The sequence below is a fragment of the Phalacrocorax carbo genome, chromosome 1 (genome assembly GCF_963921805.1).
Source record: "Phalacrocorax carbo chromosome 1, bPhaCar2.1, whole genome shotgun sequence".
NCBI classification, from domain to species: Eukaryota; Metazoa; Chordata; class Aves; order Suliformes; family Phalacrocoracidae; genus Phalacrocorax; species Phalacrocorax carbo.
Genome location: NC_087513.1, coordinates 110,969,024 through 110,996,594, shown reverse-complemented (window position 1 = coordinate 110,996,594; position 27,571 = coordinate 110,969,024). Strand labels below are relative to the sequence as shown.

At 36.5% G+C, this 27,571-nt stretch overlaps 1 protein-coding gene across 1 annotated transcript in view; it reads right to left on the bottom strand.

The window, feature by feature from the left end:
• Positions 1-27,571, bottom strand: part of NCAM2 (neural cell adhesion molecule 2) — a 310,400-nt gene that overhangs the window by 183,413 nt on the left and 99,416 nt on the right. The gene's annotated exons all lie outside the window — the stretch shown is intronic.

Here is a 27,571-nt window from a genome sequence, read left to right as displayed (position 1 = left end):
TTAAAAGCTGAAGCTGCCTCAAAATAGAAAGGATCGTAAACTCTGCAAGGTCAAATGTAACAATAGACCAAGGCAGTCAGAAAAAAAAAAAAGTGAAAAGAAAAAACCAGGCCTGAGGAACAGCTTGGAAAGGACATAAAAGCTAAATGCTACTAATCAATCCGTTCCAAAACACATCAGAAGCAAAAGCCTGCCAAAGAGCATATAGGACCAATATGTGATCACAGGATATAGAAAGCATGCACAGAAGCTAAGGTGACAGAGATTTTTTGCTTCTGTGTGTACCACAGGGAAGATTTACATCAGAAGATTTCTCTATGCAGGACACTCCAAAGGGTTTGTCTCAAATCGAAGCACTGATGGAAGTAGTTAACGGAACAAATCAACAGAGTGAGCAGGAGGGAATCACCTAAAAGGGGGACCACTCAAACAAGTTCAGAAGGAACTCAGGGATGAAACAGCTCAACTAATAACTGCTATACATAACCTTTTCTTCAAAACTTTGATACCCAAGGACCGAAATATGGTAAGCATTACACCTAACCTCAAAAATGGGTTCCAGGGACACTGGGACATTATAAAATGAAAAAGCCTAACTTCTGTATTGGCCATATTAACAGACACTTCAATAAAATACAGAATTAACAGAATTCTAGATAAATATTTGTACTGGTTGTGGCTGGGATGGAGCTAACTTACTTCATAAGCAGTCCGTATGGTGCTGTGCTTTGCATTTGCGGCTGAAGCAGTGTTGGTAACACACTAGCATTTTGGCTGCTGCTGAGCAGTGCTTGCACAGCCTCAAAGCTTTCTCTCCCTCCCACAGTGAGTTAGCTGGGGGTGGGCAAGGGGTTGGGAGGGGACACAGCAGCGAAAGTTGACCCCAACTGACAAGAGAGATATACCTTAGCCCATGATGTCACACTCAGCAATATAAGCTCAGGGAAAGAAGAGGAAGGAGGGATGTTTCTGGTTACGGTGTCTGTCTTCCCAAGTAACTAACGCATGCTGAGGCCCTGCTTTCCTGGAAGTGACTGGACATCTGCTTGTTGATGAGGAGCAGTGAATGAATGCCTTACTTTGTTTTGCTTGTGTGCGCAGCTTTTGCTTCACTTAAACTGTTCTTGCCTCAATCCATGAGTTTTCTCACTTTTGCCCTTTTAATTCTCTCCCTCACTCTGCTGGTGGCAGAGTGATCAGCCGTGCAGGTCTTAGCTGCCTACCAGGGTTAATTCACAATATCACTGTAAATATGTATGTAGTAAATAAAATACTCAAAGTGATCTGGCATTTTCTGATTTACATAAACAGAAAAGAACTAATATCAAAAAAGCCTTCAAGATAGCTTGGAGTAGGGATTCAAAAAATCATTTAAAAGCATTCAAGTTTCCAGTTACATTTACTGTGTCCCAAGTTCGGCACCATCTTTGCATCATTATAATCAATCAAAGCTTTATTACTAGATTCATGCAATGTGAGAGCTAACAAAAAGCCCTGCAATCAGCAAAATGAAGGTTAACAGGACTTTAAGAAAACCGCTTAATGCAATTCCTTAATTGCTTAATGTTCTACTGAATTTCAGCTGTAGTTTCCCAGAGAAGCAATCCTTAACATTTCTGTTTTTTCCTGACAAATGCCAATGAATAACAGGTTTCAGTCTAAGCCAGTTTGAGAAGATTATTTATATGAAGGATAAAGGAGAAGTAAGGAGAAAGAAGAAAAATGTTAGTCAAGAAAATATTTAGACAAGACAGTGACTACACCTAGATTTGATTCTCTTGGAATAGGCTCCAGTGTGCCTTAAATTAATTCCACAATGATTTGGTGATATATAATGATGAGGCACTATTCTAATAATACAATGACATAACGACATTCTAACTATGCAAATGCTTCATCATATAACACCATAGACAAAGAAGAAAATAAACATTCTATTGCTGTTCTAAAAAGATAAACCAGATTTCAAAGAGATGTGAGCCGATGAGAAGTGACAAAGAACATTTTTTCTTTAAAGCTTAAGTTCCTTCAACTGAACAAATTCTCAGATTTTCATCACCACCTGAAAATTTGGAAAAAGCAGCAACTCGTGTAGCTATGACACATATATGTCCACTCCTTGTTCCAACTCTGTGTGGCACCTCTTATTTTCATAATAAAAAATTGAAGGCTTTGTCTTCTGTTATGAAAATGCCTATGTGGTAAAGCTGTTTACTGCCATTGGTTCAACCTTGCCTCATACCTTTAACAGGCATCCATAAGCAACTACAAACACCTGGAAATTATTCATGTTTCAAAGTTAGGAGCTTTTGAAACTCAGTTGCATAAGCTGATAGAATGGGATTTTGTCTCAAATTCATACACAAGCCATACAAACCAATCCTTGGATCCTTTGCCCTAAAATGACAAGTTGCTTCTACCTGAACTCTAAGAATTAGATTTATTCTGATCTTCCACGCAGATAACTAGGCACATCAGACGGCAGTTCTGTTCCATTTTCTCTTATAAAGCATTCATGAATTATTTAAAGCCACAGACACTGTTGTTGTGAAATATTTTAATTTTTCTATGTATTTTCTAACACCTTCTAAACATTATGGTGTTTAAACTTACCCCCCCCTCCCTTTTCAAGGGAAGGTGTGGAACTGGATCATTAGAGTTGTATAGCAGATCTGTTATGCAAATATTTTCTAAAACGGATTTTCAATTTCTTAGCTTCTTATTGCAAACCACATTTGTACATACAGCAGAATTACTCACATTCCAAGCTTTTAGATCCTAGAAGATCGAGCTGATATCACACCTATTCCCATACTGATTTTCATCCTATTGCCAGCTTCCTTCCATGTCCTCCACTTTTCATTTTAAATGGCAACTAATATCAAACTCATCTATTTTTAATTTTTATAACAATATTCTCGAGTCCTAGGTTGTGTGTGGGTTTTTCTACTACTTGGATAATCTCTAATAGTGATGTTCACATCCATAAACACCCTGTTCAAACTAAGAAATCTGCATGATTTTAAAGCCTCAAAGCAATATGCTGCCCATTTATTTTTCTCAGTCTGAGTGCTGAGGGGTTGGAAGTGTTGAGACTGTTTCAAGTACAATTAGCAGTTACGCATGAAATGATTTTTACTTTTTGCTGCCAAAGCAAATGAGCAAACAGCAGCAAAATGTGCTAAGCTGTAAGAATATGAAGAAGAGCAAGAGGAGAAAACGCACTTTGCTGGAAACTCTCTGTAGCTTATTTTTAGTATTACATATCAATATAAGCTAGAACAGCTTCAACTGGAAATCAAAGGAAATTATAATATCCCTACACCCAGGTCCAGTTAGAATACCTTCCCTGAAAAGGAGGACACTGATTCTGACAAGGATATAGCATGTGAAGTATCACTCCCTCAGTTTTGTGGTGACTACTCTCCTGGCAAAAAACAAAAAACCAAAAAACAACCCACAAAAAAAAAACCATAATAAAAAAGGTTGGGATTTTTGTTTCAGAGAAAAGGACCCATGTCCTTTTGAACTGTGAAATTATATCTACATTGTTTCTTCAGCTATTTAGTCATCTGCCAACTATTTAGTCATCTGCCACTTAGACTTAGAACAGATTAAATTAGAAACCCAGTATAAAGTTTGATTATCAGTCTGGAATAAATATTATCTCATGCACCCATGGATTATAACCTACGGATATAATTACTGCTTAATGTTTTCCTACAAAATATTTCTCACACTAAAATTCTGACTTTTTTTAGTGTTAGTTATGGTCTACAAAACTTCATGCCAATGTATCGCCTCTTCACAGATAATAACGGAGTACATGTGACACTCCATATTTCTAAACCCCTTTTACAAATTTTCAAAGGTTCCCACTTCTACAGATGCTGAACACACATAGTTTCACTTTTTCTTCCAATTTTGGATAGTGATTGGCCCAATTACCAAGGCATGTAACTAATACAACACAGTGCCTCCACTGAAAAAAAACCCAAAACACAAACAAAACACACAAAAAAACCCCAACACATTAAACCCCTGAACATATGTGAAGCTGACTTTTTTTTAAAAAATATTTTTTTACACCTCCCTTAGTGTTGTCAATTTGAAAATTGTTCTTCAGTGGTTAGTGTCAGGTAAAACTTCTCTTGCTTCAAAGCAGTCCTCAATGAATTTACAACCTAAAAGATAGTTAGATTTGAAGCGCCAGTGTGAAGTCTACAGTTGGTAGCTTTGCTCCTCTGGGCGACGAAAACTTTACAATAAGATTATCATGAGACTGGTACACCAAACAGACTTCATGAGCTTGGATCAAGACCAGAAAACAAGAGCCTCCAGAAAACCCATTTCCTTACTTTTCAGCTCTAGGTATAGGTCTGTGCCCTCAATTCTTCTAAAAATATATATGCCAGAGTACATGTGTATTTGTGTCTGCATACACCTGAACCACAAATAACTGAAAACAAAAATAAAAAATCTCATCATACTTCTCTAGGGTGAGAATAAGACAATAAACATTATAGATGATAACACTTAATGTGCAACTGCAAGGTCACCAAATTGCATACTATGAGCGTATTAACCAGAACTAGCAAAGTAAAATAAAATTAAAATGTAAGATTAGTGATCATACATGTACAAGAGAAAGTCATTCAGTCACATGAAACACACATGGCATCTGGAGACATAAAAGATGTTTTCTCAGGAACTCAGAAAATATCAGTTATTTATATTTATAGACTTTTCCACAAAAGACTCATTCCTGCTTATTGCCAGAGAAGAGAAAATGGGCCTTGCTTTTCCTTAGCATGGCCATTCTTCTGAGTGAACTTTCAAATTCTCCCAAAGCTCTTTAAAGGCAAACATTACACAGCTGATAAGTCAGACAGATTCTGGATCACAGTCTTCCCTTGTTTTGAACATATTCACACTCCCAATTCACTTGTCCTTTTTTGTAAATAATAAGGCCAAGAAGTTTCACCGGACCCACTCAGATAAGTGGTAGAACCTGAGAAGTGTTATCCCCATGCATTTTACAGTCAGTTTTACATATTCAATATCATTAGTAAAGAACTTCAGAACTGCACCCCTTCCCAGTGAAATATACCAGTTTTGGAAATCAAGTATTTTTACCAACATTAAAGTAAGAAGTTGCTGTAACAAGTATTTTTTGCTTAGTGTCACAATTTCATAGCCCAAATTTAACACTAAAATATCCCATTTTTTTATGGTTTATAGTCCCACTTACACTAAAGAAGTTTCCACAAAATAGTCTTTTCATGCAATAATTTGGAAACCGTTTCTTTTGGATCTTGTTATGGCACATGAACCCACAGTGCATTTTATGCAATAGGCATTTATTAAAAAACAAACAAAAAAAAATTTTAAAAAAAGCAAAGCAAACCCAACAAACATACAGATTAGTATTTCCAGGGTTTCGGTGCCAGCATCTCGTCTATTGTTTAGCTGAGACTATAATATATTTACATTAATACACTAGAGGGACACCTACTGGCCGAGAGACATACCAGATCTTTTGAAATTAATAATGATCTGCAATTGGTTTATAATCTAAGAATTCTGGATTTCTACATTCTATCCAAAACCACCTCCTATTGACCAGTCAAAATATTTGAACTCAAAACCCAATTTAGCCAATATTGGTTTCTACAGATTGTTTTACATGCACACACACTAACTCATTACTTGCAGCCTGAGAATAATTTCTCTTTTTCATAGAAAATTGCTGAAAACAGATTTCTTGACTTCCATCATTATTCACTGAATACTAGACAGCATTGAAATCAACAGCCTAAAGAGAAACAGTCTGATTTCTTCTATCCATTCTTGCCACTGTCCATTTACTATTGAAAGTATTAAAGAAATAGCTCAATACACTGTATTTTTCTTCATTAATATCTGTGACAAAAGTAAATTATTTTTACTCTTCTGCAATTCTTTTATACTAAACAATCTTCATAGAAAAACATAATAAATCAAAATAATTATCTTTTAAATAAAATTCTCATTTCAGTTGAATTTTCTTAAAATTATTGACCTTTCTGTAATTTATTTTATTGCATACTACTTGTAATAAAAATAAAGATGATATTGCATCAATTTAAAGAAAATTCAAATTATATTCTGTAATTGGATGAGGAATTTAGATGGGGATGAAGTGAAGGATAGGGAGAAGCACTACGTCCTAATAGTCTGAAAGGCAGATTTGCTAAATTTTCAAGTCATTTTGTCTTGAAAACATCTTGAAATAATTATTACATTTCACTGTGCTATTCTCCTCAGCTTTTCTGAAATCAATATGCATTACTTTATCCACTTTCTAACTATGAGAATGGACTAGAACTTTACCCATTTGATCCTTGGATATGTTATCTGGTCACTGATTAATACTACTTCCCCTACAAAATTGGAAATCTCTCCCCCTATTTTTCCTAAATTTTCCATAGCATTCTGCCTTTGTGTCTTTGAATGGCACATTTTCAGCTCAGAAAATGCAATTGTATTCTTAGTTCATCTATATGTATATACACACACAGACTCACAAAATATTGAAGTTTTTTTTGTTGCCATTTAAGGTTACAACTCAGTGAAACACAGTTACTTTGTATTTCCTGGCAATTTGCAAGTACTGGCTTTAGTAAATCTGGGAAGATCACAGAAACATAGAACCATAAGGTTAGAAAAGACCTCTAAGATCATCAAGTCTAACCATCAACCCAACACTACCATGTCTCCTAAACCACATCCCGAAGTGCCACATCTACTAACTTACTAATTATTTACTAATATCCAATCTAAACCTCCCCTGATGCAGCTTGAAGCCATTTCCTCTCGTCCTATCTTTTGTTACTTGGGAGGAGAGATCAACACCCGCCTCACTACAACCTCCTTTCAGGTAGCTGTAGAGAGCAATAAGGTCTCCCCTCAGCCTCCTTTTCTCCAGGATAAACAACCCCAGCTCCCTCAGCCACTCCTCATAAGACTTGCTCTCCAGACCCTTCACCAGCTTTGTTGCCCTTCTCTGGACACGCTCCAGCACCTCAATGTCCTTCTTGTACTGAGGGGCCCAAAACTGCACACAGTACTCGAGGTGCGGCCTCACCAGTGCCGAGTACAGGGGCACGATCACCTCCCTGCTCCTGCTGGCCACACTATTCCTGATACAAGCCAGGATGCCATTGGCATTCTTGGCTGCCTGAACACGCTGCTGGCTCATGTTCAGCCGGCTGCAGGATTAACCTTATAATTTAAAAATAACAATAATGTTTTTAAGTGGTTGTGTGAATTGTTGACACAAACATAAAATAATCTTATAGGTCCTTTCATATTATTATCTTAACCTGGAGTCACTATGACTACTACATTGTTTTCATATGGAGTACTACTACTATACACTATTACTGCCATACAACATCACGGTCAACAGTTCTAGTTCTCATAGTCAGCTGCCATATCTGAATCACAATGAAAAAAAACAAACCACCCCCACATTCAGATAAAGAGAACTGTGATCCAAATCTCTAAATTTCTGGGATTATATAATCATAAACAATGATCTTCTCCCAGACAAAATTTTCCATCAATTCCTATGGATGATATCTGTGTAAGGAGAAAATGAACAAAACACATGGCATTTACAGAGATGTTTTTAGTAAAACTATTAATCAGAAAAACAAAAAGGTTACTTGATGTTGACATTAGCTCTTGCAACAGAAAAAACAAGTGTTGGAAATATATATGGAGTAGAATGCCACAAATCCTACCCTGCTTATAGCAGTTAGGAATGTTCTTGTTTCAAGGGCAGCCTTTACTTAAAAATTCAGCTTCTCAACCAGTCTCCTCAAAATAGAAAAAGAAAGAGTCACTTATCAATCATCATTGCAATGACTGACAATCAGTCATTGCACATCCTTGGAAAGCTCACACTTGTGGCAAAGCTTCAACGTACGCAGCTTATAAAGTAGGTGCTGTAGCTAATCTTTTCCCCTCATTCTAAATACGTAACTTTTTTCCATATAGTTTCAGTTCAGCTTCACTTTAGCCATTACAAAATATCAAATACTAATGATCTGTGTAGAAACGCAATAATTCATTAATTTACTACCCTCACTAAATAGTACATGCCTGTATTTTTTTCTGGTCTTGTCACTTAAGTTAGTCATGAATAGCTAGCTGTAAGGAAGCTTGTGTCACTGCAAATACCAGACTGCAGTGAGGAAAGAGAGCTTTTCTGGTGTGTAAGATCTCAGAGTAAGGGAAAACATGTCTACATACGGAACGTATTAATATCGGATCTCGCTGGGGTTTTTTTTAATCACTAGAAATATACACTTATTCCAATGTGTGCCAATATATCCATCATCTGTATGCAAACAATACACACATATAGTATGGCCCCAAAGTAATGAATAGACAACTGTGTCCAAATGTTGCATATAATTAGAGATTTAAGAAAATAAAAAAAGTCCTCCCCCACCAAGAAGCCCTGCCCAAAACCTAGATCATGGAACAGGCCACATTACTCCTGTACGGTCATAAAAAGTGATTAAAGGTCCAGGATTTCATTAAGTAATTCCAATTTTAACTATTCTCCATTCTGAGCCACTGTTTTGGTCTTTCTGTTGCAAAGGGAAAAACAACAGTGAAGAAAGCGGCATATCCCAAAATAGATGTTTCAATGCATTTAGACTTAGAGAAAACAAAAGCGTTCAGGTATAGCAGATGTCAGTTTAAGAATTTAAACAGATCTTCACTGTGAGGATGAATTTATTAGCAGAAAAAAATCATAAGTGAATAATAGTGGAAATCTATGTGGAAAACTGAAGATATGACAACCCAGAGAAATGGTTTGGAATGAAAACTGCAGTCAGTGTGACATTTTGCTGGTAGGAATTGAAAACTGTGAAATGCATAACGCTGACAGCAGTGCACTGCACAGCAAGGCTATTGGATATTGTCAAGTACTGCAGAATCACTGGGGCTACTTCTAGATATACAGGATGCAGTATTTTGCTATACGGTCCCTTGCAGCTGCTGATTACTGTAGTATTCCATGTATTTTTGGCATGGCCAGTAGATGGAACACATAGATGTTCATAAACGTGCCCTATTTTTAGGATACTATTACAGCTGTTACCATTGACAGTAACAGGAGGCACTATGAGGATCAGAGAGATACAAAACAACACGTAAAAATAAAACAAAGAATGCAAAGAATGCTTTTCTTCACATGCAGTAATAAGTTTTGGTTTTAAAATGCTCTCCCAACTTCAAACGGTCACCCCACCACATATCCAGCAACCTGGAACAATGAGAACACCTCTGAGATTTGGAGGCAATCTTCAATAGCTCTAGTACGTTCACTACTGCAAGAATTCACATTAGTACTATGGCTGAGAATAGGAAGAAACCTGACTGTGTTTTCTGTTGCCAAAAGCTATATATAGAGTAGCAGGGAGAAAGGCTAGTGAGGTGAGAAGGTATGAGAATTAATTGTTTCTCAATTTTCCTGCTATTTAGGAAATCCTTGGGGCAGCTGCTGCTCCACCAGTCGTCTTACTAAAAGAAAATACAGTTTAATTACAGTTTCAATTAGATTTCCAGGGACCAATATAAACAAAACGTGTTACTGTTCTGGAAGTCTGACCAGCAAATAAAACTTCAGTTTTAGTTACCTTTTGCAACTGAACCTAACTCAGCCTTCTTATTACAAATGAGTAATACATTTCCCCTCATAACATTAGGATAAAAATGAACATTATGACACTGTGCATCACGTGAAGATGCTGTTAACAACCTTAACAATCACAGAACAAATACACCTGAGGACAGACTGAGACTATGTCAAGAGTCATGCTAAAAAATGCCAGCATGACTTACTGATTTTAAATTGACAGTTGTAAAAGCAGTCATACAGGCATAACAACATGGATCTTGTGGACAGTGGGAAAACATCTAGTGAACAGAAAAATAACATTTTCCAAAAGATCCTAATTCTATCTCAGCAGTACTTAAAACTAGATAGATGTTTCAATTACTGACGTTACAACTATTGCTTAGAATATATCCTGACCTCATAATTTAACTTTTGGGTGCCAAAACGTGTTCTTAGGAGAATTCTTTGATCCTGTATTGAAGAAATAGTGCACAATGGCACAGCTGAGCTCTTCTCAAGAGGTCTCCTACTCCACTTCCATGTCCACTCTGAGTAAAGCATACTATGGTTCTGGCTTACTCTTGCTGCATCATGCTGAATTTTGTAATTACAGGTCTCTGATTTTTTCTGATACTGGCATTCTCTTTACTGAGCAACTCTATTTTTTGCCCATACCTACAAAGTCCTCTCTTGCTTGGATCCTTCCCCGCTGTAAACTTTGCCAACTACTCTCTTTGTTCTCCTTTTTAACTGACCTTTTATACTTGATTGGGTGTGTTCCCTTCCTGCTTTTTCACCATAATGAGCTAGAGCGCACACCTTTGGTTTTTTTTCTTTCCATTCTGTCTTCCTTCCCTATGCTCCTCACTTTCTCAGTGTTGCATTTTCTTACACACATGCATGGCTTAAAATGCTACCAAGCAAGGAATGCAAATCTCCACCAAAGACCTCCGTCTTCATATACTTCAGTCTATCTTTCTGACCATACTTCTGGGGTTTACTTACACCAAAAAGCTTCTAAAACTTTCTTATAACATTTCTTATTGACTCCTGCTGTCCTATCAGTTGTAAGGAGAACAATAAGACATAAAAGAGCTCTAATCCTTAGCCAGCTTTCCTGCACAATACTGAATTAGTGAAATTAACAACAAATTGATGTTCTGAGAGAAATGTGCTTGGGTCATACACACGCACTGACTCCATTGCATTACTTTGTATAAGTGGACTTGGACACTTAAACTAATAACACAGAATAAATTTGATGCTCATAAAATCATAGGGAAAAAAGTTACTTCCTATTCAGTTGAATTATTCTCACACATTAATGAGAGTAAAAAGAGAGTTCAGAGTTACGCACACATACATGGGTTCTTTTCCAGCCTTTTTGTATGGAAGATGAGAGGTGAATCAAGTGCAAGGTCACATATGAGTCTGTCAATTTTCAGCTCTCTCTGTATGAATTCATACATTCTTCTTGCATACCTTTCTGGCCTCACACTTGGACATCCCCTGATTAATTAATTTCAGATAATGTAATTCTCCTGTGAGAATTGTGGTGGACACTCCTTCAACAGCAAAGAATTTTTGAAAACCTTGAAATTATACCTGTATGATTGTGTCATACAACTACACTTAATACGGCCTCAATCTACAAATTACATATACTTTCAAACTTTCATTTTGTCTCTCTTAGCAAATGGAGACACTACTGCTGGCCAAAATTAAATAATGTACTATATCTACCAATATCTCAGAGGTATGGCCATGTATAATGCAAGCATATCTCAAGATGATAAATCACTGAAAAATGCAAAGTAATATTAACTGCACTTTCAAACCTAGCATAAATTATATAACTTATTTTGGCAAAAATTAATCAACTAATACGGAACACTTCAGGCCAGTATACTTTGTCTGTGCTATGCAAAATAAAATTATTCACTAGTCATTTAGAGTTCTAACTTAACAGCTTCAAGGCTGGACAATTCATTTGCCAGTCAGACAACCAGCAAAATGGCTGCATTCTCCATTTGCCTCTTGACAGAAGAGACTTCCAGTTCACAGTAAAAAAATACGGGAGGATATCCAGCTATCCAGGAGTGCATATGCCTCAGTATATTTTCTAGTCTTCTCCTCAGTTTGTTTTGTAAGGATCAAAAAGATTTTTCCCATAGGTTCTGCTGATAAATTATTCTATTCTAACTGACCCGATGACCTCTAACTTTTTTTTCTGAAATATTTAAGATTAAGCTATTTTTACATCCAGCTTACAGTTTTGATTATTTCTATATTTCTTTCTTCTATTTAATGTAGAAAAACTACCAAAAATTCAGTCACCCTGTCACTGTATGTATTCCTTGTAGGCTTGTTCCACATTCTAGAGTTCTCTGAGATTTTTCTCTCAGAGCAACACAGACTTAGTTTATATCCTTTTTTGATTATCTTTCCTCTTGTTTGGTTTTTTTTCAAAATGCCACAGCTTGTAAAGCAAGTACTTTTTTATTTCCTGTTATTCCCAATTCTTTTTCTGGTCAACATATTTTTCTACTTTGCACTTCACTCATTTCCCTCCAGACTTTAACAAGTATCTACATTCCTCCTGCATCCCATATTGCAATTAATACCTTTCGTCTTTCTTTAATACCTTTTCCCCTTAGCTCTGAATATCTCAGAGACAGTCAGTGATTCACTGCTTCAGTCCTGGTATGACAAAATTCCAGATAATTATGAAGTCAAACTTTGTGCAATATATGAATGTCTCAAAGGCAGAAAGTTCTGCCTCCTCGTATTTTTTCCCTGTACCTTAGCTATCCTTCCAGCTGACACGTCAAAGTACAACTGTGTTGCATTTCAATTCTGACTGCATTGGAGTTATTTACTAAGACAAATTAAAGGGGAACTTCCTTTAGAATTGTCATGTAATTACAAAGTCAACAACTTCTGCTTACCCACTAATTACAGAAAATTGTATTTGATAGCTACATAATTTGATCATATTTGCAAATATTTGCTTGTCTTTAGTGCTGTTTGAAGGATATTTCAAGATGTCTGCTCAATTCTTCTGAATTTGAACGTATGCATAGCATAAATAAATCACACCATACGCCAATGGATTGTTTTTAAGTATCTACCAATTTCATTTCCATTACATTAATTCTTCTGTTGAATACAGTTTCATCTCCTTCAGCAGATGCACATGATGTCTCTTTACAATAGAGTGAAATGAGGGCCACAACCTTACATCACACCAAGAAGTTGGATATCCCTACATAGTTTAGTCTATTTTGGCCCACACCGAAATAGTTCAGACTTGCACACTTTTGCTGCCTCATGTGCACAAACTGCAGTGCCTGCAAAGCCACAGTTATATGTCTAGCTAGCAGGATTAAAAGGTTTTTCCAAAAACCTAAAACACACCTATAGAACTATATTTTGCATAGTTGCCATTATATTAACATGATACCCAAGAATTTGAGACAAATAGAGAGCAGCCTAAATATATGCCACCACACTTGATGAAGTTGTATATAAGTAGAAGAAGCCCACTGTCATTGGTTTTCAAAGATTTTTATTCTCCTTCAGAGTCTCATGGACTCATTTGTAAGTATTTAAGTCCTAATCTTCATTCCTAATCCTCATTCTACATGACTGTCTATTATAAATGTAGCCTAGACAGAAGAAACGGGTTTAAAATTAACAGAGTTAATTATTCCAAAAAGAAAACGCATTCTAGTTAAATTTATTATGTGACTTTTCTACATTACCATCTTAAAGGCTACAAGCACACTTAACCAGAAATACCTAGTAGTTTTTCATGTAATTCTTACACTGGCTTTCAAGTAGTATGAATTTTTGAAAAACATTTTTTCTTATCATAGACGGTGCTTCTCTCGTAGGACAGACCTTCAACGTGGACTCAACTCAAGTGAGAATTAATCTAGACCGTCACATTATTAGAATTAGCTGGAATGCTGAAAAAATTAAGTTTACATGGAAGAATATATGAAGTGAATACAAAAGAAGAATACAGTGTACAGCAGTGGGAAGGCACATTTTAACCATCAATCTTCCTAGGGTTGAGAAAATATGAGCTGCCTTTATTTAAAATTCACTATTTAGAAAGAGACAACTCAGACACATTAAAGAACTAGCAGAAGTAGTAAAATATTAGTATTCCGGTGCACAAACAAGCACCATTGACTTCAAGTGAAATGTGATACTATAATATTAAGCTGCTCTCTGTTTTGAATCATTCCAGCTCATCTAAATAAGGAACAGTTATACCAGGACCAATGGTTAACCCTACAATTGTATTTGTTTCCTGCTATTTTTATAGGTAAATGGATCCAAATTATGGGCTTATTTTGTCAAATAATCATCTTTTTACTTTATTTGTATGAGCAAAGTAAACATCCTAATTAACAAGTTGAGCTGCCTGATTATTAGTAGTCAGATTTTTCCAGCTTGAAAAGTAAATGTATACAGTTTAGTCATGTTTTTATTTTTTGCAGAGATGCTCCATGAGCAGCAATCTCTGTGGCTTTCCTAATTTAGATCGATGTCTTAATCTACACAGACTGACATTTCTCCAAACTGGGGAGGGGAGAGGGACATAAAATGTCTTGAACAACAGGGGAAAGACGTTCTGGCTTCCCTTGCACCTGGTGAGCTCTCAAGTATGAACACCTTGACTTGGTGACATATCAGGAGCATGGCCATCAGCTCCAACTGCATGACAGTAGCTTCTGTGGTAGGTTATAAAGGACTTGACACAGCAGTCAGATGAGAATTACAGCTACACTTTATACCACAGGAAGCCAGTCCTGGCAGCAACAGGCGCAGCCCCGGGGGCCGGGTGGGAATGGTCCCAGGTGGGGAAAGCCCTCCTCAGGGGCTGCTGCAAGCCATGGTCCTGCCCTGGGCCCCGCTGAGCCAAGCACCATCTGAGATGCCTCTGGTCCTGGCCCAGGGGCTGACTTCCCAGCTGGGCCCAGGCCTGCAGCAGCACCTGGGGATGGCCAGGCTGTGGCTGACCTCAGTCGCCAACCCTGGCCCGGCCCAGCCCAGTTCAACTCACTGGACTAGTCGAGAAAAGAGGGCGCCGTGCCGCACCGCCCTGACAGCCCCACAGCCACCGCCACCCCCGGCCACCCTCACCTGTGCTGTGCCCTGACAATCATGTCCTTAAAGTATGGCTGGGAAAGAAGAGGAAAAAGAGAGACATGAATGAGCTTTTGGAGGAGCTTAACATGTGCTTTATTTTAAGAGTGGGGGAGAGGGAGGGCTATCAGAAATACGCAGAAAAACTGAAGGAGGTATATACTTGTCCAGATTTAGACTAAGTTTTTGGAAACTTATAGCAGGATTAAGTGGCAATCAGATTACAGTGAGGTTTCTTCTTTTGCTTTGCTCTGTTTCTTTATTAATTTTGTAGCTGCCTCACCAAAATAAATATTTTTTCTCTGGTTAGAGATGCCAGCATGTACACAAAAGCTAGCCTCCTTGATTTGCGCTATTGTTGGAGGTCCAAAAATGTTCTGTTCCTATCAGAGCTGATGCTCTTCTCCTCTTTGAAAGCCACATATTAAATAAAGTTAATTCCGGGAATAACGAATATAGGCACTATACATAAATGCATATATATTTCTGTGTACATCTGTCTATAATCGTACATGAATACGCCGCTATAAACCCTCGTACTGCTATTATTGACTCAGTATCTCCAGCAGGAGAAGAGATAGGAGATAAAGATGAACTATTTCTTCCTAAGCTGTCAGCTGCTGAGCTGCTCATTCACATTTACTCTGCTGTACCCTGCTCCCTCCCTCCCTCAACCTTTATCCAAGTTTCATAACTAGGATGCAAGTAACAGGCAATCTAAGAGATTACAAGGACAGGAGACAGTGAGGCTTCAGCTTTAAAAAATGGTGATCTGGATTTAACGTCATAATGATGGATGAATCTTTTTGGGCTAGATGTGAAATTAAATTTCTGGAAGCCGAAAGCCTCAGGCATTACTGTTTCACTTACATTATATCGTGTATGACATAAGAAACACTGTGTTGCTAATAGGATTATTACATACTAAAAATAGATTCTTTAGAATAGGCTCTAATAGCCTGTTTTAGTTTTGTGTGTATAAATAAATTTGTATTTTGCAAAACTGCCATCTCAGTGCCCCCATGGGTTTCAGACCTAAAATGTGAAGCATTTAATTTTCTTTCTTACTGCTGAAAATGCTATGATGAGTTCAAGAACTTAAATTACTGCAACTGTGTAAACTGAGCACTGTTTTGTTTTGGGTTTTTTAAATATTTTTTTTAATCATTAAAAAACCTCATTTACAAGGCACGTTTGTTATTTTGGTCTGAAAGCAAAACTGGATAGTTGTTAAGCAGTTTTCTTTTTTCTAGGTCATTTCACAGTCCTAGTGAGCAGGGAGATGAACCCTTTGCATTTAAAAGGAAAGCCAAACATTTCAAGTCCAAATACTTAAAGCCAATTTCATAAAAGCTCGCTTGGTATATTCAGAAAATCTAAACATAAATCGTACTGAATTTTAAACTAATGAATCATGCAGGAATGAAATTAAGAAATGGCAAAAGTTAATTAATATTTTCCATCTCCTGCATCTTTCAAATATCCCAAATATGTACGTGTGAAAAATCACAGCACATAAAAAGGAAAGAGGTTGGGCTTGGAGCTTTCAGGCTGTTACATTCAGACTTCTTAGATGGAGGACAGTCAGAGAGAGATGCCACTTATAATGGGCAGTGACAAGAATCAGCAAGTGATTTCTTACACATAGGCAAATTATTGGCCAAAAAGAAGTGAAAAGTCACTTTTGTCTGCCTCACTAGGTTTCGTAAGTGCTCTGAGGACCTGACTGAAAATGGAATACTTCAAGATCTGGTGACGCAGATCTTGGAGAATACTTCAGATTTCAGGTTTGTAGAAATAGATTTGTGAGTAAGCAAGAACAGGCAAGAGGCGTTCTGAGACAGAAAAAATGTTATTTCAGCAAGTCCTCTAAAAACCCCACTCTAAAGAGTATCTAAATATATATTTTTCAAAAACACTTAAAGTTGATGTAATTCTTCTCCAAATGGAAAACATAAGTGGGAGTCAATACTTTGAATAGATTGTAGCTTTTGTTTTAAATAATTTCAACTGGAACAGCTACTCATCCCTAAAAGCTTGATTAACCCATACATTTGGTAAATCTTTGCAAGACTGCCTTCATCATGGTTCGCTACAATTAAAAGCTAATAGCCACAGGTTATGACATACAGGATTATTCTTGAAAGGACAATTAGTTTGTTAACAGGTACTGTCTCCTGATGTTAAAAATTCTTCGTTCCACAGTAGGGCCATTAGGAATGTGACAGTAAGTAAAGATGGCCACTATTTAGTGTCAAATGCAACCCATCATTTTGTATCTTTTTGGAAATAAGTAGGACATCAATAAACTAAAACCAAATTCTTATGTCAAACTAGTACATACACATTTAAATTGCCACATTCTGAGTAACAACTTGAATAACTAACTGTAAAACAGGTGTCTAGAAAATGGCATTTTACAGTGCACTGCTGGCAAATCAACATATACAGGTATGGGCTGCAGAAACTCAGGTGTCTAGGATCTTGGACAGAGAAACTGCTTGTTCTAGTTAGATTAGAGAAGAGGCTGATTGTATGAGTTACTGTTACAAAATTCAAGGCACATAATGTAGATTACCTATGGTTTCTAAATATATCACTAAAAGAACAGCTTTATTTGGCACTAAGAGAGAATTTAAAGCCTTATCCTTATAATGACTGAATTCATCAGTACAAATCCCTTCCATTCTTGGGAAGGCATGTACTTTATGGAAATAAATGAACTGAGTTTCTCAAAGTACTTCCTTTCATTGCTGATAAGAGGAGTTGAGATATAGATGTCTAGAACAAAGTGAATTAATCCCACCAAATGTACTTAAATTTGTTTAAATTCCTTGTACCCTGCATTAAAAACAATAAAAAGTACCTTGGATAGAAATACCTATCACTAGAAAAAGCAGCTGAGAGATGAGCTTTCATGGCACACTTTCCTTCGAATCAGACTTGTAAAGATAATTGATAAATCATTTATCCTAAGAGTCTGAACACTTTTGCCTTTCTTAACTGGTATTTATTAGCTTTTTTTTTTTTTGACTCTACATGGCAGGCTCTAATAAATTGCTAATGAAAGGCATTTTTTCAAGCTGTGGAAGAACTGGATATTGAATACTGAGTCATAGACTTGGGAAGCATGCTAACGCTTCCTTTTGTCATGAGGACTCCACAAACACAGCCCTTCAGAAGTAAAAATTATGATTTGATAGACAGCTGCTACATTATAACCTCCATTGTAATCTATTTTGCCAGGGAATAATTCAGTTATTAAGGAAAAAAAAATAGTAGAGGAAGTAATAATGTATTCTTAAATAAGCATTTGGCATCATTTTACCTAGCAGTAAAGTGGAGAAAAAAAATTTCTAATCAGAAATTAAGTTATTTGAAGATGATGCACTATTAAGTATTACAGGAATTCTGATACATTGTTTAGTATTAGACAATCTCATTTATTGGAAATCTTTTTTCAATCAAAGTGTGTTGATCAACAGGTAAACTGTGACAATAAGGAAAAAAATTAACTCTTTTTCTGAGGTTGAAGCAGTGAACAACAATCATTTGTAAACTTGTTTGCATTTCTTCTTAAAAGATAGCATTCAGTTTCTAGAGAATGCATATTTGTGAGTTATATGGTGAATATATTGGTGCCAAAACCCAAAAGCAGTCCACACCTGTGCTCCTCTTGCTTAAAAATAGGAAGAACAGAAAAGCTGCTCTAAAAATGAATTTGGCCTCTAAAGTAGAGGAATTTATTAAATCAGTTCTTAAAAAAGTAGTTCTTGGAGATTTTATATACTAATTCTAAGATATTATCTAAAGCCAAATCAGCACATTATGCTGGTATCACATATTAACATCTTCGGCAAGGAAAAGAACTACTGCAGTAGAATTTAGAATTTAGCCACCAGGGTATTTTTCTTGTCTTTTTCTTTCTTTTTGGCTGTTCAAGGAGAGAAGGAAGGGGGGGGGGGGATCATAGCTATATACTGGATTATGAGGGAAAACAAAGGTTAGGATAATAATAATAACAATAATATAAAACCTGAAACCCAGCAGCTATTTTGTATGACAATAAAAATGAAGGTAGCATGTTTCAATCCAAACCAGCATATCTAAGGAACAGAGATGATGTGAACATCCTGTTCTGTCTGCCATGCAAGGAAAATACATAAACCTGTATTAAACTTCTGATTAGTAAACAAATATGCACTTTTTAGTGAGCAGGATAAAACAAGTCATATTGAATTGGAAAATTATTAGTTCTTCACATCCAACAGAATACCTATGTTATAGTAGACGAAAATAATTCTAACTTACCTATTTGCAGTTACAGTCAGGACATTATCAACCATATTGCAATTCAAAGATTAACAAAGCCAGTTCATTTAAATAAAATTTAAAAAGTTATTATTCACAGTAATCTCTGCTCTTGGTGTATATGAATAGCCATTTTTTTTTTGTTTAGGAAATGTCTCCTACTTCAACATCTCTTGAACTTCAAAATCTTGATTTGTTCTAATTTGCAATTAAGGAGTCAAAAACATGACAAGCAGTGACATACACAAAATTACTCATATACTTACACTTTACACAAGACTAAGAACTTCTCTGTACCAAGTATTCCATAAAATAAAGTCTAGCTTAAGTTACCAAGCCATTACATTTTAAAAAATGAAAAATATAACCATTAAATATTTTAAAAGCTCTAAAACAAACTGCACGTTACGTGAAGAATGACAGTGAAACCAAGAGACAACACAGGGTACAAGAATAGTTCCACTGGAATTTACGCTATTCTCAATTTCTTCAGTTCCAATGCTCACTTTTTCAATTACTGGGTCTTTAGTTCTTGGTCTATACAGAATTACATTATATAGTCCAGAACTGAGGCTTCAGCACCATTCCAAAGCAGTCTGTTAGAATTTGTCAATTAGTTAATAATACTTGCAATGATGGGTTAAATTAATTTCTAAAATAATCTTTCCATTTCATCATCCAACTCTAATAACCTTAAAGGTAGACTGACAAAAACATAAGCACTAATAATTCAAAGGAGAAATGCATCTCAAATTCTTTATAACTTAAACTCTCAAGTTCTTTATAGCCTGGGATCCCAAATTCACGGTCTCACATTCATGAATCTATTTCACTTGTACAAAATTTCAAGATGTCTAGTTTTATTTTCAAACTGTAATGATCTAATCTTTAAAACATCACAGAATTAATTTTCTCAAAGTAATTTTACAAGTATTAGTAGTTTAATACATCACTAGTTCACCCAAACATACTATCAGTCTATGTCTCTGCTCTTGTCTCTTGGTTATACATTTTGAAAGAAGTCATGGGAATTGCTTCAAGAGCATAATTCTTCATAAAGTACTTAATCATAGAGGTGCACTAGCAGCATAGAGCAGAATTTGCCACAGAACTCTATCAGATATTTGCGTACTGCTCTCCATCCTCATCCTTATCATAGAAAAAACAAGCAGAAAATTCAAGAACAGTCAAGCAGAAATAAAAAGAATATTCAAGAAGAGTATACGTTGCTGTTTGCACTTGTCTAAAGTTTGTTATCTTATCTAGCAATTAAACAGATGTATGCACCCATATACGTATCCCTTCAGCAAAGTTTTTTAAAGCAATTTTGTGCTGCAGGCATGAAAACAGACACCTCCATCTACACACACACCAGCACCACTGCCTCCCAAAAAACAAAAAAAAAAAAGTCACTTCTGCTTTGTTGTTTTCTTGACAGTTCCATGGACACTGGAAGAGGAATTGGTCTCACACACATCTAGAGAAAATATCAGCTCCTTACCTGGAACATTATGTTTCTAAGTCCCCAGAGAGATAATCTAGTGCCATAGAAACTGCAACCCCTGACACAGGTGGGTTTAGCGATGCATTTCTCCCAGACATTTCTTCAAAGGATATGCCAACGATAATTTTTTTTTTGGTACTGCATGAACTTTTGTCCTTCTCACTGAAGCCTTCGATTAGACGATTTGTCCAAACTTGTTAATATACTTGCTCATTCTCATTTGCCTTTTCAAAAGGCCTCTATATATACTTTCCCAGATCTTTTTATACACCGAAGTGCTATAAGAGGACAGCTAATCCTGGTGCCCAAATGATTTTAGAAAAAACACCACAATTAATCTAGGATGACAATAGTAATTTCAAGCATAAAGTACACTGTAGCTATTCAAACAAAACATGTATTTAATACCCAAGACTGCCCTCCCAGAAAAGGCCACAATATTTTAATAATGGTAACTGTCAGGGACAAGAGCTTCTCAAATGAACACCCAAAAACATAGCTCCTATAGCAATTTAGACTTTGCACACCTTACTCTAGAGAACTGATTGAATGTTCACTCTGGAAGAGTGCACACAGGATTCTCAGAAGTGTCTCTTAAGGCTCTATTTGCTTAATCTGTAGACTTCTAACATAAATCACTCCTCCTTAGGTTGCAAAATCACAACCAAAAGGGGAGGATTAAGTATTTCTTGTGTTAAATGTGTTCACCACCCTATCCATTATGTCTGAAAAGAAAAAAAAAAGTCTACTGATCAAGTTAATCTGCATGATAGCGTGAATGAAAAAAGAATATTCAAAGACAGGTTTGGCGTGAAATGTACTGATTCATGCGCTTTTCTATCCCACTTAAGTAGATTAACAGGTTGTCAAACTGAAGGTGGTTTATTGCATACAAAACAGATGCCACTCCCTAAATGGATCATTATTTCAGGAAACTTGATAAACATTGTATTAACTAATGAATAAATTATCTCCAATACCAGATTATGTCAACACTTTTGCTTATCTACCAGTATTTTAAAAATCACTAAGGCACAAATGAGTGACTGCAAAATATGTTTCCAGAAATCTGCAGTCCTCCGTGACAGAGAGAACCTCTTTGGTACCTCCAGTCATGACACTGCAGCAGTAAGCATGAACCTTTTATCTATCTTTGAAGTAAAACTGACAATTGGTATAGTTGATCGAAGAACAGTATCTTAAGAACCATGAAAGTTCTTATTTTTACTTCAATAAATCATTTAGAATGGGGTAACACATATTTGATCGGATGCCACAAAATTAGCGTCTAGGCTTATGTTGCAGCATTACTTGAACACACATACTGATAATAAACCCATTAATGAAACATTAATTTAAAAATTGTGTGTGTTTCTTTTTCAGTCTTTGGTGGTGGTTGCCTCAATAGAGCATCTTCCTCTAGCAAAAGCAGCTGTAGAATATGCTTCCTTCACTCTAGAGACTGAGCATTTTAATATATTTGTCTGTTAATATTTTCTCTCTTACTCTCCGTAACTGCCTACCTTCTCTGCTCCTACTATCAAAAAACTTCTGGATCTTGCCCAATTTATAAATAGTTCACTTCCTCTATACTATCAATTTTCTTTCTCCCTTTTGTTTTCTTTTATGACGGCTCTATACAGTTCTGCACTTGTAAGTTTCCTCATAGGATTAATTTTCTGAACTGTCATTTAAGCTTCAATTTGTCACTTTAAATTGCTATACTGAATAAATACTGTACTCCCGATGAGACCTAGTCAGGACCAACTAGGAGAAAAAGTATTTATTTCTTTGGTAGACAGCCATAGTTTTATTACTGGCATCTAATAAAATAGTATCTTAAAAGTACAGTTCTCATTTCATTACCATAGTACACAATACACAGATAATTCTCTCAGGATTACTGTTAAAATATTTTTGCCCCATTCTTTATTCTGCATCTGATTAATATATGACATTCTAGATAGACATGCGACTTACAATAAAATTAGATTCTAATTCAACAGATGAAGCAAGTCAACTGTCCTACACCAATGGAGCACCACCCACTTCCATATGCACCCAATTAAGGTCTTGTCCATGTCCCCAAATTTTCAGTCTGAATGATTAACTATTGCCTTTAATGTAATGTGAAATGAACGTGGTGCTTAGGGACATGGTTTAGTGGTGGACTTGGCAGTGTTAGGTTAACAGTTGGACTCAATGATCTTAAGGGTCTTTTTTCCAGCTGAAATGATTCTATGATTCTATGAAAATACTTCTCTTTTTTGGTGTCTGCTTCCCCGTCTGAAGTAAGACAACTGTCCCTGTTCTTGTTCAAAGGACCAAGTAAGCTTTTTTTCACTTAATAAAAGTGAAAGTGAATGCACAACCACCACTGCAAAGGAGGCTGACTCCTCATTTAACTCCATTTGGCCACCTATTTCATTCTTGGCTGTAAGTCAGCCATGCTTGAACTGCCTGTGAGGCATCCTGACGACAGTATGCATCTGGCTCTCCAGGCTCAAATCAGTAACCAGGAAACAGGAGACGTAAAATGAAACTATTTTTTTTTCAGGTTGAACAACTACTCACATTATCAGCACATTTTGAAATAGGTCTTCTCCCTGCCCCCCAATCACTTTGAGTTCTGAAATGAAAGGGGCGAGTCTTGCATTGAATCCAGCATACTCTGAACAAATTAACATAATTTCTGTATTAAACCTTCAACAGCGGCTATGTAGAGATTAGGCATTTATTTTCAGTCTCCAAATCACAAAAGAAACAGAACAGGCAATCAGACTGCTTCTGAGTATAAATGGGAAAGACTAAGTAAAAGCATTATGCATTCTTTGCTCCAAAACATGCACTGCTTTTAGACATCAAGGGTGAGGTTGAGTTTAGGGATAGTGTTGGAGAACTGGGGTTTGGGTAGATTTTGACAACCTGAATACTGCCTATTTAGTATTTTAAAACTCCCTTTCATTTAACAAAGCTAATAAAAAATCCAATTAGCCTTCTAATTCCCATCAAACTATCATAAATCTAAATTTTACTACAGCAACAATGTTGGAATAGGTGATACTTTCTGAAACATACCTAATGCTATACTACTCTCTGCCACATTGACTTTTTCTATTCTCATTATTCTAGTCTCATAAAATTTTATTAAAAAGAATCACAGGTTTACAACATCAAGCCATTAACATTTTCAAATAGTATTTTACTATTATTTGGATCCCCTTAACAGTGAGTGACCCCAACCTCTCAGAACTTTTTATATAGAGAAGCTGTACAGGCAGCTGTACAGTGAATGCATGTGAAGAACACAATACATAGAACAAAAGTAAAAAGAAAAGTAAAATGGAGAACCTCCAACTCTGCTCAGTAAACTGAGACACAATGAAGAGAAGTATCTTGTCCGAGAGCTCACAAGAACTTCTCGACAGAACACGGAATAGAGCTTAAGTATCTTTAACATACAATGACCAAAAGCAGTTTGTAGGTAATTTATCATGAGTTCTCCTTTCACCTCTCTTTCCTCCTGTTCTAACACGCTTTGGGTTTGGTTCAGTGCCAATTTAAGATGACTTCTTAGATAATTAGGCAGAATTCATTTTCTGCAGAAATGCACTGGCTCTTACATGGGTTTGCAGAAGCCATAGATTTTAGTAAGAATGTGGATGTGCGTGTGTCTCATCACAGCTTCCCATTACAGGATGTCTTTTTTCTTCTCTGTATAGGACCACTCCTCTTTAGACTGTTCTTTAACCCACCGGCATTCTCTCTCTCCTGCATAACGTAGCTGCAAAAATCCCTCCTCACCTAGTACATATCCCTAGCTAGTGGAGATGGGAAAAGGAAGGATACACAGAAAGCTTCTACCACTGTTCCTTTTGTAGAGAAGCGCCTCTAGAAACCAGCATAAATACCCCTGATTTTCATGACTAACTGCTTCTCTAATTGAATAAGTAGCTCACAGCACTAATGATTACCTCATGCAACACCAAGAAAATCAATCTTCATTTCCCTAGTCCTGGTGAAATAAAGACTCTAACCCATACTTGCCAACCGTTCTTACACTATAATCCACTGGTTTAATTTACAGGGAACTGCAGCCTTCTCAAATACAGTTTGAGGGACAATATATGTATAGCTACTCCAAAGACTTCAGAATATAAATAAACACACACACACACACACACACACAAAACCGAGCACCCTCCAAGTAGTTCAGGCGTAGTGCTGAAAATTGCTTTTTTTCTGACAAGGTGATCAGAAAATAAGTGACTGAGACAAAAGGGTTTGCAACACTTTTAACATAGCAAAGCTTTTTCAGTCTTTGCCCTATGATTCTACTTGTACTTCAGGAATTAAATCAAAAAGCCATTCAGCCAAAAGGTTTTTCTTATAGACCGATGTCTATAAAGTTTAGAAACACATAAAATGAAAGCTGGTGTTTCCTTTAGATCCTGTGGCTTGCCAGCTATATAGTCAAACTCTACAACCCCCATCTCCATTCCCCAAAATCCAAACAAACACGTAACAGCTTGCAAATAGTTACAAACTGCAGAAATTACTCTAGCTTCATTCCTTGTATGCTAGATTAGCAGCACCTTTTAAAACTTTCAACTTGTGTGACTTACTTGTCAAAAGAAGTAACAGCTATTTTCATTTAGAGTTTTCTCTCAATATGTCAATGTTTCCTAACACATTATTCGATATACTCAATATTTACTCAGCTCTTTAATAACTGGGGTGGGGGGAAGGATGCTTTACAAACTAAGAGAGAACAGCTGGAATACATGGACATCTGCCTGGAAATGGATGATCAGCCAACTGAAAGTTTATAGGTGTGGATTAAAGAGAAGGCACGCAAGGGTGACATCATAGTTGGTGACTGCTATAGGCCACCTCACCAGGCAGAACAAATGGATAAAGCTCTCTAAGGGCAGCCAGGAGCAGTCCCACGTTCACAGGCCCTGGTCCTCCTAGAAGAGTTCAACCACCCCCTTGTCTGCTGGAAGGGCAACACAGCAGGGCATAAGCAATCCAGGGAGTTCCTGCATAGCATTGGTGAGAACTTCCCGACCCAAGTGACAGGCCAATGAGAAGAGGTGCTCTGCTGGGCCTCAGTGTTGGAGAAACAACGGTGTGTAGGGTTAGTTCTAGATTAAGTAAGTAGAGAGTGGGTTGCAGGAAACGTGAGCGTAACCAAGTTCCACGTTTCAGAGTATGCCTCTCATTTCTCAGGCAGCAAGAGCTTCTCTGTCAGAAGTCACACAGACTAAGGACAAACTTGTTTTATTTTCATTATAGATTCTTCCTAAAGACATCTGGCATATCAAATATTTATGATAATTTATTAAGTAAGCTATAACTTTAGTGACCTAGAACCCTCGATGTCCCACTTCGTCCTAAGTGCACAAAAAAGGTGCCAAAAGCTACCACTACAGCTTGAGTGTTCTCTGTATAGCTCTAATTCTGGTCACAGTATTAACAGAATATTTTGAAGAACGCTGCCAAGTCAGCATGCAGCCGTCACTATAATGCAACACAAGGTTTCACAGCTCTTGATAATACAGAATTTAAATGCCATTAAATGCATTCCAGGTAATCAGCTCCTGGCCACTCATCCTGGTTAAGCTGACAATCCTATTTTCTGAATTCTGATAGAGTAGTGCCAGCTCTAATACTCTTCATTTGCACAAAACCAAAGCCACCTTGGTGTTAGCAATCTGTATTTCCTGATAGTGACTGCTGATGCAGTCTTCAATGGCAGTACCAAAAAAGCCTAAAACTAAGCAAGTGATTATTTGATCATCCTAAAGCTGTAACAAAAAAAAAACAACAAACAAAACAAAACAAAATGAAAAACCCCATACCACACAGTCTTCCAGCCCTCCCCCCAAGCTTTGAGAAAAGCCATTTGTCTTTAGTAGGACTTCCTACAAAAGGGATGGAAGAGGCAAGCTTTGGTTAATCTTGACAAACATAAATGTGCAGTGTGTGTATTTTCCTGTGTGCAAAAAGCAAAACATATTTTAAAAAGGGCCTTCCTTTTCTAAAAAACTTGCTCTCTTTTATTTATCCTTTGCTGAGTACAGTATCTTTTACGTGCACATAAAGGTTAAAATACATTTTAAAAATAATAATCATGTACAATTGGGCCAGTCTAAAAACATATGGTAATTGCACAGTTTTCTGTGAACTACAATTCTGTATTTAGACACTGCTATTCTAAACATTTTCTATATGCTGCTATTCTAAGCATAAACTTAACCTAGCTTTTAAAAACCTTTCAGCTCATTAACTGTATTAGCAAAAACAAGGAAGCTGGTCTAAAGGTACACATCCCTGTACGCATGCAGGCCAAAAGGCAGTGAAAGTGCTATACATAAATGAAGCATACCACTTGGTATGCTTCAAAAATTGTCTTGAGCTGATTAGCAATTATTTTTTACTTTCAGAATATAAGGTATTTTTAATCTTTACAAAAAAAAAATCAAACCCCAAAAAAACTCAACTAGATCTTCCATGTAACTATGTATGTATACCTAAACAATATTCAGAGCTGCAAATACTTTAAAGCTGCACAGTTATTTTGGCTATCTTAATGATAATAAATAGCGATTACTTTTTATGAGCTATATTGTCTTATGTAAAAAAAAAAAATCTACTTTTTATACATGAAGGAAAATTCTCATTTTGCATTTATCTGGTGTATTGGTATTTCAGAATTAGTACATTTAGAAATCAAATATGCAATTTTTCCTACTTTATAACTGAAAAGACTGTTTTTGTTTGATCTACCAACATTGAGTCAAGACCTTCTGACACCAGTCGAACAAAGTCCACACTGCGTTGCCAGTCTTACAACATGCACAAGGTAAGTATAAACATGTCATCAGTGTATATATGGTTATCCTTGATGTTTC